The following is a 14631-nucleotide window of genomic DNA, read 5'->3' on the forward strand; positions in this document are numbered from 1 at the left end:
CGGGCTCTCACCTCAGGATTCTGTCTGCAAGCGCGCTGCCGCCGCCTTCCCTGCCGTCCGTTCCGCAGCCTTGTCTTCCACCTGGCGACTCCGAGCTAAAGAGAAAGCGTGCCAAGAGGGAGCCTCATGGCGCGTTACTTCTGAAATGTTGTCTTCGGGTGTCGTTGAAAACACGAGACGTAGTAAAGAAGAAAGAACGCCACAGGCGAACACGCACGAGAGTATCACTCGTCAACGTCGTCTTCTTCTTCTACTGCATACCAGAACGCGCGCAGTAAAGAAGAAAGAATGCCACACAGGCGAAGACGCACGAGAGTCTCACTCGTCAACGTCGTCTTCTTCTACTGCATACCAGAACGCGCGCTTCTCACGAACTAGAGGTAGCTACTACAAACAAACCTACAAACGGAGGATGGACAGACCCACGGCATAAGGAGCTTCGCCCCTAAAAGAGAGGAGGAAAGAAAGAGAAAGCCGAAGAGAAACAAAGAAGGCTGCCCAGCTCCGCACTTCCTTCAGGCTTGGCACCACTAGTAGGAAGCTGCCTTAAAAATTCACCTTGAAAAGGAACGAATGCAGAAGAATACACGAGAATTCAAGAAGCCCACTGCTTTAAGATTTACGTCAAATTTCCAATATGAACTGTAAATGCTCTTTTTGATCTGCTATAACTGTTTTAAACGTAAAAAATAAACGTTCATAAATGCTTTATTGTTGTTGTTTTTGTCATCATCGATGGAATAGATTTATCTAATGAGCTGTGTACCATCCACCTTCGCGCCCCTTTAGCCCTCTCCGCGTCTCCTCCATATTTTTAAATGCGAAGCATTTCTTAGCAAACCCAAGGCACTTCGAATCTATCTATCTATCTATCTATCTATCTATCTATCTATCTATCTATCTATCTATCTATCTATCTATCTATCTATCTATCTATCTATCTATCTATCTATCTATCTATCTATCTATCTATCTATCTATCTATCTATCTATCTATCTATCTATCTATCTATCTATCTATCTATCTATCTATCTATCTATCTATCTATCTATCTATCTGTCTATCTATCTATCTATCTATCTATCTGTCTATCTGTCTATCTATCTATCTATCTATCTATCTGTCTGTCTGTCTGTCTGTCTGTCTGTCTGTCTGTCTGTCTGTCTGTCTGTCTGTCTGTCTGTCTGTCTGTCTGTCTGTCTGTCTGTCTGTCTGTCCGCCTACGTTTGGGTACTCTCGTGATCGCCTCCTTAACTTGGTGTAGACGAAAATTGGCATGGGAGGGAAAGAGGGTTTGACGATTATGACTGTCTGTTCGTTACATGAATCACATAAAAATCCGGTCGCGTACGTCTCAAACCCTTTCCTCCAGACACGTGTAGCACGTACCCGTTTACCACGGACCGCGGTATACGGGTATGCGCCACAGGTGATTGACAGTACAATCTACCCTGGAACGGCGAGAATACACAGTGGTAATTTAAATTCGAGAGCGTTAAGAAAAAAAACCTACATCGGGAGCGTTGATCCGACGAATGCCAAGTATTAAAATTAGGATCCCAGCAGGAATCGAACCCAAGCATTCTGTGTGGCAAGTCGGGTATTCTACCTCACAGTAACGCCAGTTCTAGAAACTGCTTTGGAAAAACACCCTATGGAGGCGTAATGTCGGCGCAACGTCAATTGTAGTTGTAGTTCACTGCTGGCTCTCTAATTTAATATCAAAGCAATAAAAGGATAGACTGGCAGACTAGTTGGTAGTGCACAATTAAGAAAAGTAGCGCAATATATCACATGAATGGCGACAGATCAAGAGGAGACATAGCGCTGTGTCCGGCCTTGATCTGTCAGCATCCATGTGATTCTTTACGCTACAGTTCTGAATTAGGAAAAACAATCAACACTACAAATGCACTCCTACAATAAAGGCGTCATGTCAGATTAACGTCATTTGTAGTCCCACTGTTGGCTCCGCTTTTATAGCAGTCTAATGAACGTTACATATGTATTCCTATGATTCAGAAAGCCATATTCAAGCGTTGCTCGGCCCCGGAGGAATACGCTAAGGAAAGTACGTATGATATTGTATCATCGCACCGTAAAGTTTACTTCGTTTCGATAATACTGATGTATGTGTTCGAACGGGAGTGCTGACGTTACGCCAGACCTTAAGTTACCCTCTAAACCCCAGTGTTGTCGACTTGCCTGGTAAGCCCACGATAAGCACACAACTAGTACACTCTCAAAAACATGTTTACGCACCTCGTAGCGCGTAACTCAAAGCTAAAAAAATGCAGCAGAGAACTACTGGCTGACTGCTGCGCAAAAAGCCCGATTTCCACAAGGCGCGGGATCCGGCGAATTTTTTTTAATGTCCCATATAAAATCAGACGCGACCAGGCACTGTTCTCATTCGAATGAAACTTTGCAGGATATGTTTACGCGCTCCGCTCCCTTGCTATCTCGTATACTTTTCAATCTGCATTTCGTCTAACAGAACCTTTTCACACTCACCCCCTTTCAAACTCACCTATACATTGTGAGCTTACACAGAAGGTATGAATGACACTGATCAATCTTTGCCTTAAATGCGTTCGCTCGCAAGCCTGCATTTTCCCTGCATCTGCGGCATTGAAGCTAGCGGTGTTTTTCAATGCCCGGCTGCTTCACTGACTGGAGTTCAGTCGATGCTAAACATCTGTCACTGCATTCAGCCCATACACCAAGCTTGTGGCAGATACTGAAAAGGGCACTGTTTTCGCGATATGCGCAAATGCGATCAGTATACGTCGCTTAGACGTTTCGCTACAGTGAACTCCTTTGAAGTCGTTTCGAAATTCCTTCAGAACAACGCATGGCCGCATAAATTTGGGTTGCTTAAAAGATGCTACGAGGACTTGAAGTAAACCGGTAGTTTCTCACTACGTGTTTCCGAAAGATAAAGTTCCAGTTTGGTGTGTAAAACCCTAGCTCTGCTGATTACCCACTCGTTTCCGAAGCGAGGTTTCCAGGAAGTTTGTCAATAAACGCTCATTTAATACTGAAAAAGTGTTTGCGCACCACATCCGTAATATTTAGGTAGTTGAGCTGAAGTTTCGCCATGTGTCAGCTTGACATATGTAGGCTTGACATATGTAGACCGCCACGGTGGTCTAGTGATTATGGCGCTCGACTGCTGACCCGAAGGTCGCGGGACCGAATCCCGGCCGCGGCGGCTGAATTTTCGATGGAGGCGAAAATGTTTGAGGCCCGTGTACTTAGATTTAGTTGCACGTTAAAGAACCCCAGGTGGTCGAAATTTCCGGAGCCCTCCACTACGGCGTCTCTCATAATCATGTCGTGGTTTTGGGACGTTAAACCCCAGATATTATTATTTGTATGAATGCGTGCATAGGTGCGTTTTCTGAAGTGATCCCAAGCTGGCACGCATTTTAAGGATCCACAGTCGCGAGTGACTGTCTTGTTGCTGCTGTGCATACAGCAAGACGATCTTGCATGTTGACGGCAAGTGTCCAACCTCTGGCACTTTCCTTGGAACGAACTTCCTGCTTTTACATATTTCGCTGTAGATGCTCCGAAAACCTAGGCGTTGGTGGAATGCCGTAAGGCGATATGCAGGCACAATACACGAGTAGCCATGATCGGCATTGAGAGAGGCACTATTATCAATCAATCAATCAACTTTATTTCTGTCCATTTCAAAACAGACAAAGGCATACAAAACGGACGCGAATTTTTATGCGGTTTATAGATTTCGTTTCGTGAATGTCGCTAGAGATAGACAGAAGGCTTTTATTATTAGGCTAATATCATTTAAACGAAAAAAACAAGACAATCCTGTATTTTTGTTAACAGTGTTGACCACACCGGAGATATGTTACAAGTTGGGATATTAATGAAAACTAACGGACAATAATGCCAAGGAAAATATAGGGGACATTGTTAGTAGTAAATGTAATGTAAATGTGAAGAAAGGAAAGTGGACGAAAAGATAGCTTGCCGCGGGCAGGGACCGAACCTGCGACCTTCGAATAACCCGTCCGATGCTCTACCGATTGAGCTACCGCGGCGGCCATCTCCCCGTCCACTTTATGGGGTATATATGTGTACTTAAACGTGCGAGCGTCAGTCAGCGCCGCCAGGAGCCATGACGGCGAATGTGGAACACTCTTTTTCTGCCTGTTGGCGTCACGTAGCACGTGAACTTATTACGAGCTGGCAGCTGACCAATAATCCCTCGCATACTACCTGAAAGCACCAAGTCTGCCAGAACGAGACCTTCGCTATGAATGAAGGAAAGAATGGAAATTTTAAGGGCTCGTTTTTCTTTGTTATACATAATATTATACACAATAGAACTAACAGACAATAATGCCAAGGAAAGTATAGGGGACGTTATTAGTAGTAAATGTAATGCATATGTGAAGAAAGAAAGAGGACCTTCATGCTCTTCCCGGGAGTGAGACGGAAGTCAACACGTCTGTCGCTGAATATTCGAGGCCGCCCAATTTGTTGCGCAACAAGTGTCCGTTTCCTGGGCGTTACCATCGACAACAGCTACTATGGCGACGTGCGGTTGATGGTATAGTCACTGCATCAGTGCAAAGGATCAACGCTCTTCGTCGCATGGCAGGGGTGCGTTGGGGCAACAATCCTATGTCCATACTTAAATTGAATGCTGCGCTCATAACAAGCCGCATTCTTTATCAGCTGCCGCTGATATCACCATCACCGAGCCAGTTCGAACGCTCAGAGGCAGTGCACAGAAAGGATCTCCGCTTGGCCATGGGAGTTTCTCAGGTGGCTTCAAACAAGAAGGTCGCCCTGCCACGGTGGTCTACTGGTTATGGCGCTCGACTGCTGACCCGAAGGTCGCGGGATCGAATTCCGGCCGCGGCGGCTGCATTTTCGATGGAGGCGAAAATGTTTGAGGCCCGTGTACTTAGATTTAGGTGCACGTTAAAGAACCCCAGGTGGTCGAAATTTCAGGAGCCCTCCACTACGGCGTCTCTCATAATCATATGGTGGTTTTGGGACGTTAAACCCCAGATAATATTATTATTATTATCAAACAAGAAGGTCACCAGTAAAGCCGAGTCTCTGCCGCTCCTCCTTTTGGCGTCTCAGGACTTATTGACGCAGCTGTCAAGACTGGGAGAATCCTTCGCAGGCACCGCGCTTCTCCTGCGGCTAAGAGCAAGCACTGGCTCACATTTTCACGCGGCGCTGAACACATTTCGATATTTAGGCTTGAAATTGCTTAAACGGCGCCCTATGGACCCGCCATGGTCTTTTGTGGATGTTGCCTGTAACTTCAGCGTACCCAAGCTACCAGCGAAACGCACCATTCCAGCCGCGGAAGCATAGTTTCTTGTGCCGGACCACTTGAGTACCATGTACCATGGTCACCTACAAGTGTACACCGCCGGATCTGTGCGCACACTGACGGATAGCTGCGCAGCGGCTTTCTGCATACCCTGCCTTGGCGTGTCATGGTCGGGCCGCCTGGATCGTGTGGTTTCGTCCACAATGGTAGAAAGCGCTGCAGTCACCGCGGCTTTGCGAAAATTGCGATCATTTTCTGCACGAGATGTTGTAGTGCTGACGGACTCCAAGTCGGCGCTACAAAGACTGCATCGTGGCCTACCTCAAGAAAAGTTCACCAGGCAATCTCTGGCGCTCATTAAACACCTTATTGACAAGAGCTTTAATATAAAGTTTCAGTGGATACCATCCCACGTTGGCATTGAAGGCAATGAAAAGGCTGATGCCCTTGCATGCGAAGCGCGGACACCTGTTCCAAAAGTAAGAACTCCTAAAACTTACCAGAACAACAAAGATGCGATACGCAATCATTTCAAGGCGATCTACAAGTTTCCACACCAAGCATGTGTAATACACGGACTTTCTCGTGAACAAGCGACGATGTTGTACCGCATAAGAAGCGGCTCCGCATACACCCCGGCTTGGTCATTCAAGACTGGGCGATACGCTTCCCCGGTTTGTGCCTTCTGCGGTGACATTGGGGACATTGAACATTTTATTTGGCTTTGCCCGCAGTTTGATGTGAAAAGAGCAGCGATGGTCCACACCTTGCAGAAAGGTTCTCATAGGCACCGGACATTTGAAGACGTCATTTTTCCTGACGGGCCAGCGGCAACGAGGAGGAGCGTGCAACGAATTTTGTTGGTCTTCCTGCGAGACACTGGGCTGTTCAACGCTTGGTGACATACCCCTACAATTCAGGAGATGCTCAGGCGGAACAATTGCCAACCATGCAGGCCAGGCTAACCCCGCCTGCTGCAACACCACCACCACCACCACCACCACCACCACCACCACCACCACCACCACCACCACCGCCACCACCACCATCACTACCACCACCATCTGGACCATTTCATTTCATTCCTTCATTCATAGCGAATGTCTCGTTCTGGCAGACTTGGTGCTTTCCGGTAGTATGCGAGGGATTATTGGTCAGCTGCCAGCGCGTAATAAGTTCACATGCTACGTGACGCCAACAGGCAGAAAAAGAATGTGCCACACTCGCCGTCATGGCTACTGGCGGCGCTTACTGACGCTCTCACGTTTAAATACACATATATACCCCATAAAGTGGACGGAGGGATGGCCGCCGCGGTAGCTCAGTTGGTAGAGCATCGGACGCGTTATTAGAAGGTCACAGGTTCGGTCCCTGCCCGCGGCAAGCCATCTTTTCGTCCACTTTTCTTTCTTCACAATTACATTACATTTACTACTAATAACGTCCCCTTTACTCTCTTTGGCATTATTGTTTGTTAGTTCTCATTAATATTGTGTATAACAAAGAAAACCGAGCCCTTAAAATGTCCATTTCTTTGCTTCAAGTTGGGATATTGTCTTCTTTAACACGGCGATATTTCTGTGACAAAAGCGTATTTTCAATCAACTTGTTGGTAGCTCAGGTATTTAATCGTTCTTGTTTTTAGCAGCGACTCCTTGCAGGCGCCCTAGTTTCTTCTTTTTTACGATCTAACACAACGCTGATGTCGAATGACTGCATCCTCTTAAATGAAATTGGAGTGGTATATTTAAAACTTTCAAAAAAACGAACATAAACTACATGTCCGATATGGAGGAGTATTAAAAATTTCCACATATGCGCTGTTTCATTTTGTGTTCGGGAAAATTACCTCTGGCGTCGCAACCGTCCACTATATGTAACTTTCAAATAAAATGCTAAATGCAATATCAATATCACTTGAGTACTTACGACGATGGTCTAATAGTTAGTGGGCTCGACTACTGACCCGAAGGTCGTGGGATCGAATCCGATTTTTGATGGAGGCGAAAATGCTTCAGGGCTAATGTACTTAGATTTAGGTGCGCGTTAAAGAACCCCCGGTGGTCGAAATTTCCGGAGCCCACCACTACGGCATCCCTCATAATAATATCGTGGTTTTGGGAGGTTAAAACGAAAACCATTACAGTAAAACCTCGGGGATACGAATCTCGCGGGGTTGCCAAAAATATTCGTACCATCCGAAATTCGTACCATCAGAAAACATGGAAAATTAGTACAAAAAGAAAACAAAAGAAAGTAGGAATACGTTTTGATTTAGTGTTTCTCAGGGCCACAGCGACGTCATGAACAGTTCTAAATGATTGCCAGTAAAGTTTTTAGACGTCCACGATCATACTTGTATTCGTAAGTATACGGTGCATGCGCGCGTGTGTAATTAATAAACCAGATGTGTGACCCGTGACCGCTAGTAGCACCTTCCTAATCTTACTACGCTTTTCTGCATGACAGCACAGTGATGCGGCAAAAGTGACTTAAGAAGCGCCTTTCACGCGATTGATGAAGATACGAGAACCGGCGCATCCAGCGTGGCATGGCCGATGGCCGATTGATGAAGGCCAGAAAATTTTCGAATCGCTGTCCTTTGATGCTGTTATTTTCTTATCGCGGTGGTGCTTTCCCGGATATTTACGGCTCAAAATTCGGGAGTCTCCCGCGAACAATCGGAGAATCGGCAGGTGTGCGCGTAGGTGGAGAGGCTCCTTCGCCAAGACCGCCCGCTCCTTCGCCAAGACCGCCCGCTTCGTCTCTTGGGGTCTTTGTCCACCTTACATGGGACTTCATTACGAACCCGCAGCCCAAGTTTCAGTCTTGTTTCATAGAACGTCTGATTGCGTGGACGTGGCTTGCGTCGACGTGGCAGGCACGTGTCAACACAGTACAAAGACGCTGCTGCCTCGAGCACAGGAGCACGCGCCAACACGTCAAAAAAAAAAAAATGGCCGTGTATCTGCGAGCTCCGCTGCAAATACCGTCTAAAGACGATAAAGGAGGCGCTGTGTGAGATATGGACGCCATCTGGCAATACGTCGGGAAACATTAGCTTGTGCAGAGGGTTTCCTTCTTCCATGGCAGAGGGCGTTCGTCGGCGCACATAGCATAGCATAGCATAGCATTTTCAGCGGAGCCGCATTTTCAGCGCACCTTAAGAAGCTAGGGTTTTTAGAATTACGTATCTATGTATTTGCTATTAAAGGAACACACCGCCTAATACTTACCTAATGATGTTGCGCTTCAGATATGCGTAATATTTACTTTTTGATCGACAACGTTCACAAGTATGAACAGCCGTACCAGTTCAAGATGGGTGGGCGGTAAGCAAGTGGTTCAACTTTGGCCGGGTGGCTGAATCGGGTGACAGACACACAAACAGAAAGACAGACCAAAATTTCTGCGTTTAAGTTCGCCAAGAAAGACTATCGTCTTTAAAAAAATTGGCCGCGTATCTGCGTGCTTCGCTCCAAATGTCGTCCAAAGACGATAGAAGAGGCTCTGCGTGAGATATAGACGCCATCTGGCAATACGTCGGGAAACATGAGTGCTGTGTTGCGGGCTGGTAGTCCCGGCGCAGCGGCAGGCGAAGACCGGCGGTGACCAATGCGACCGGCGGGGACGCCAGCCAGCCCGAACACGCGGTTTGATGCGAAGCGCCGAAGCAGAAGAATCGTCCGCGCTCAACGAGTACTCTCCACACACTCTTTTATATACACGTCTCCTGGGTAAAACAGGAATGTCACAGCGGCGCCCCATGGCATTCGTACAGTGCAATACTGTACCGAAACCGAAACACAACAATGAGCTCGTGCAGACGGCACGGAGGAAGGCAAGTTTCAGCGCAGTCGCATTTTCAGCGCAGCTTAAGAAACTAGGGTCTCTAGAATTACGTATCTATGTATTTTCTATTAAAGGAAGACACCACCTAATACTTACCTAGTTATGTTGCGCCTCAGATATGCGTAATGTTTGCTTTTTGATCAATAATGTACACAAGTATGAACCTAGTCAGCCGTTCAAGATGGCTGGCCCTTGGGCAAGTGGTTCAACTTTGGCCAGGTGGCTGAATCGAGTGACGTGCCGACAAACAGAAAGACAGACCAAAATTTCTGCGTTTAAGCTCCCCAAGAAAGACTATCGTCTTTAAAAAGAAGCGCGACGTCAACGTTATCTGTAATCTAAGCTCGAAGGAGCATAAAGGCCTCCAAGATTTGCGCGCACTATCTCGAAGGCAACGACGCACCGTTGATGGTCGTGCGGATGGTCGCGCGGCGCGCATACCTGCGCCCGCGCGTGACTGCCGTGTCTTCCGCGACAACGCGGGCAGCACCTGTTCGTACCTGTGCGCTAGCGCACGTTCATATCAAACGACACGGGGTGAAAAGTGGTTCGTAACAACCGTATTCCAATACATTGCAAGCTAATAGACCTTGGCCGGGACCATAGAAAAATTCGTATCACCCCGAAATTCGTACGAGTCATGATGGTATCACCTAGGTTTTACTGTATTACTATCGCATGAATTGATACACCCTTCCCTGAAAATGTACGCCAAGTTAATAACGAACACAAATGATTGTGTCGAGGATACCATGGAACAAAGACAGTAATTTAGCTTAAGCAAAGCTGCGTTGCTGCAATGGATTGTACTCATTCTTATGACAACGCGACAAACGATGCCGTTCGAGACAGAACGTAAATATTTCGATAACGGGGTGATAATGCGCTAGCATATTTCCACCTGGCTGTTAAAAATTTAGATCGAACGCATCTCGCGGTGACTTTCGACTTTCATGAGATTACTATTAGCTGCTGCGTAAAGGTGCCATGAATGAGACGTCATGTATGAGGCCCTGCGTGATGCGTGTCTTAATGCATATGCGCATAATTCCTGAAATTATGTCGTTGATTCGATTAGGTTACAATACCTGATTTCGGAATTGGTTTGACGGCTGCTTTGGGATTTTGACCCTAGTACCCTCGGACGGCAAATTTTTAGCGCGTACTACGCAGTGTCTGAAGCTGGTGGGCAAATAGCTTGAATCATCCTAGAAAGTACTAGAAGTGTTCTAAGAATGCGAAGTGCATTAATGCGCGTTGATAATACAGCACTCAAGTATGACTGCTTCACTGAATCACATCCAGTTAGTACCGAATCCGAAGATGTATCAACAGAGATATTATTGGCATAGCAATAGCATGCACACCCCAGATGCATTTTCACCATCGGCGACGGCATCGGCGTCACCGTGCAGTTGCGTATAAAGTTCTAGGGCGTTAACGTCGCTCCGCGCGTCGTATAAGTATGAGTAAAAGCATGCGAGAGCAGCCCACGATCGCCGCTGAAGCGGAGAGGAAACGCGCCGATTTTCGTCCGTCGCGCGAAAGGCCCATAGGGGTGGGAGGGGGGGGGGGGGCATTAAACTGTCTAGTTTGAATGACTGCACGCGATCGCGCGCGCACAATCTTGAAAGGGATGAGCATGCGGTTCATACCTTTGTACGGGCCGAGTTCTCGCCGCTAAGTTTACGTTGAAGCGATAGTGAGCACGATGGTCCCTTCGCTCCCTGCAACGGTTCCGTTTCATTACACGATACGCTTCGTTGAGCAGTGTCAGGTGAGATGCTGATGGAGTTACCTGCTAGACGTGCTTCGTATGAGGTTCCAATTTGTTGCTATCACATTCGTTGTTTCGCCCACGCGGCGAAACTTTGTCTTATTCTTACAAGACAAGAACTATATTCACTACATTATTTGCAAGTACAACACATCTTTGTCCTAGTAGCACACCTTTAGTTTTGTTTCATTGATACAGTTCAATTAAATATCCTAAAAGCAAGAATTACTCTTACGGCACATCGCAGTGAAAGTTCGACATGCCTACTTTCACTTGAGATAAGCGATTGCCGCAACGTGGTGGCGTATAATCGCTATATAGCAATAATGCACACATTTTGTACTTGAAATTTGCACGTTTGCTCTCTGAAATGTGAAACATCAGGCTCAGCAACGTGTCTTGCTGTATGATACTACTACATATCGAAACAAGGTAATGCTCTCACTACAAAAATGAACGACAGATAGCGCTGTTCAACCTTACCCCAATGTTTTAGGGAAATGGAAATCGTCAGATTTACTCGAACCGGAGGAGTGATGGGAGGAAAGTTTGCATAAGCAAGCGAACAGTATTGAGCAGGAGTGTTTGCTCTTGCATTCCAGTTAACCGGTTCGCCTACGAAAAAAACTTAAAACACTATAGATAACATGATACGTGGCCTGAAGTACCGGGTAATAAATATTTCTTCCTGATTACATCTAATAAGCAAAGGTCAGCTACGACACAGAAAGGAAATCGAGGGCTCGTTTCTCAACAAAAGAGGAGACGAGCCCTCGATCAATGTCACCTCTTTCGTTCATTCGTAGCGAAGACCTCGTTCCCACAGACTTGATGTATAAATAGTATAGGTACGAGTGTTCATTGGTCAGCTTCCAGCTCGTAATAAGATCATGCGCTATGTGACGCCAGCTGGCAACAAAAGAGCGTTCTACAGTTGCCGTCGTGTCTGCGAGCCGCGCTGACTAACACATCCAGGATTACACAAAACACAAATGCCCAGTAAAGTGGACGGCAAAGTGACCGCCGTCGTAGCTCACGTGGTAGAGCAATGGACGAGTAATCCGAATGTTGCAGGTTGGGTCGGAAAGTTGATTTTTCATTCACTATAATTCCTTTCCATTTATGTCCTAATTACTATACTACAGTTAAAACATACAAGTGATGCCCCCTATATCTTCCTGAGCTTAATTTTCTGCTCGTTTTATTAGGTAGTGCCTTAAAAAAAGCCCTCTATCAATCCCCTCTTTCATTCAGAAAGCAAATATCATTGAGAAAGGAATACTGAAGGAAGTCTATCCCGGAGTACCTCAGGAGACGCGTTTGGCCGCATAATTGACACCTTGACGTGTCCAAGTTACCCCAGCTTCCCTTGCTCATCTCTTGATAGTAATAAAAAAGACAGGTTGTCTTTAGCAGTTTACTATAAATAAATCATTTTCAGTCCCAATTAACTACGTATTATAAGTAAGAAGAGCATGTTTTTCTTTCTTTATGTCTTCGCAGTGTCACGAAAGTCCCATTCGAACGTCGCCACCCATAACCTGTAGTGACGTCGTTGAAAACAAAGCGGCAGAGAACGCTGGCACGCTTCTTGCTTTTTAGGACGTTTTTTATTTGTTTTTTTCTTGTTATCGTTGTGCTTTTTTTATAGTCAAATCACTTACGTTAGTTTAACGCCATCGCTACGAAGTGGTTAGTCGCTTATTATTATTTTTTTTATAATACGCCGTGCCACTGAGTATGATGTCTCCCTTCAGGCACGGCAAGTCGTGTGTCGTATAATGGTGTTCTTTTATAGTTAGCTGCAGCGCACAGCCCGATACCACGTGTCAAATGTCAATAAACGGATAACTGCAGCTGCTGCTCGCAGCGCGTAGACTCCGGAGAGCTTCCGACACCAAAATGATTTGGCGACAAGAGTCGTTAGTGAACACATTGCCGCTGGCATTTTTTTTTTTCCTTCGCGACGTTTCGTTCATTGCGCTTTCACTTATACTCGATTTCTTTTGAAACGTGTGCGTGTGTGTATGTCTTTTAAGATGATACAATGCATAGTGATTCGCGTTCTCCTTGCGCGCTTATTTAAACAATTCTGTTTTATAATATTGTTATTGCTATCGAAATTTTATCTTCACAACTTTCTCTGGCGCAGGTTTTGAGAGCTGGAGAGCCGTTTTTAATGTATTGGCAATCTCATTTGGAGCGTATCCGCGCTCTTGATCTGAAGTTATGCTTCGGCAAGTTCGCTCATATTTATGAACGGGATATGTCTCCGTAAAGCGTCACGAAAAGCAAGCAGAGATTACACGGGCTTTCCACGCAACTGCTAGTTTTTAGTGAAGTCCTCCAGTGCTGCCGATGCATGACGGGAAATAATTATTTTTTTTTGCTTTTCAACAAAGTTTGCTATTGCCCAATGAGGCTGATTTTTGTATGCCTGACTTTTTTGCCACGTGTGGCATATCTTTGTGCGTACATTTAGCGCTTCTCTGTTTTGGCTTTTAGCACGATCCCTTACCCTCCATTTTTTTAATACGAATGAGATACGTCGTATGCATTCTTGTGCTCCAAAAAAAGTTTTCAGTTAGAAGTGAGAGAAAAACTGTTCATATTTTCCCAAGCACCATACGTGCACGAGGAATGTTAAAAAAAATGTACTTGTACGTCTCGTACTGACAGAACAGCATTAATCTGTACCATAGCCACGTATGAAATTAAAAAAAAAAAATAAAGCAGCTAAAATATCTTCAGATCATCATATGACTGCGAATTCGCAGTTTCATTAGATGTGCCAAAATTAAATCATTCCCGAGGCTTCTCATCCTGAAAACAAATGCTGCATTTGCGGGATATCGTTTGTATGCGATATCTTTAATACGTTTCATTTGCATTTTGTCCTATTGGAAAAATAATAATGGATCCGATCTGCGCTCTTCACTGCGTATTTAATGAGCTTGTTTTCAGCAACCGCGGCTTGTGCAGCTGTTGTATAGTTGTGGGTAGTCCATATGGCACTCAAGTCTCATGCTCATACTCGTGGAGATATTTATGAAGTCTCCTGCTATCACCACTTTCACTAATGTAAAAGAAAATGTGCATACGAAGTGTACTTTTTATGTCCTATTAGAATGATGATATGGAGCCGAAACAGTTTTATTGAGTTGCCTAATTTCTAATGCAATGCAATATTCATGAAATCTACTGCTGTTGAGGTAGTGGATAGTGTCATAGGTTCAGAACTTAGTTATCAGAAGTTTCGCCGACAGTCATTCTTTCTTTTCTTTTTTTCGTGTTGTGATGATATTAACACTTAATACACAGCAGACGTTGTGTTGGATATATTAGCGATGCATGGTGGCCGATTAGTGTCGCGGTGCACTGCACAAACTGCTTTTTCAGAACCTTTCTGTTCTACAGATTTCACGTTCATTCGAGCTCTTGTTAAGGGATGAATGCATAATATTGCGTATTTCTTTCTTAAAAGAATAAATGAAGTGATTCGGCCTTTTTGAACAAGCAGCTTCTTCGCTCTACTATATGTTCGACACATTTGATTTTTATAAAATAAGGTCGTACTGGTGTGTGTATTTCCCTTGAGTTGTTTCTTCGGCTTTTCAGTTAATTTGGAGACCTTATCATAATGTGCCCATTTTACTAGTTGTAAATTGATGTTCT

The 14631-nt window shown here is 45.3% G+C and overlaps 1 non-coding gene across 1 annotated transcript; it reads right to left on the reverse strand.

Annotated features, from left to right (window-relative positions):
- Positions 1-3998: 3998 nt before the first annotated feature.
- On the reverse strand, positions 3999-4071 carry Trnat-ggu (transfer RNA threonine (anticodon GGU)). Its single transcript has one exon. It is a non-coding gene; the product is annotated as a tRNA-Thr (tRNA).
- Between the last annotated feature and the right edge of the window lie 10560 nt (positions 4072-14631).

This window comes from Rhipicephalus sanguineus, chromosome 5 (genome assembly GCF_013339695.2).
Source record: "Rhipicephalus sanguineus isolate Rsan-2018 chromosome 5, BIME_Rsan_1.4, whole genome shotgun sequence".
Taxonomy (NCBI): Eukaryota; Metazoa; Arthropoda; class Arachnida; order Ixodida; family Ixodidae; genus Rhipicephalus; species Rhipicephalus sanguineus.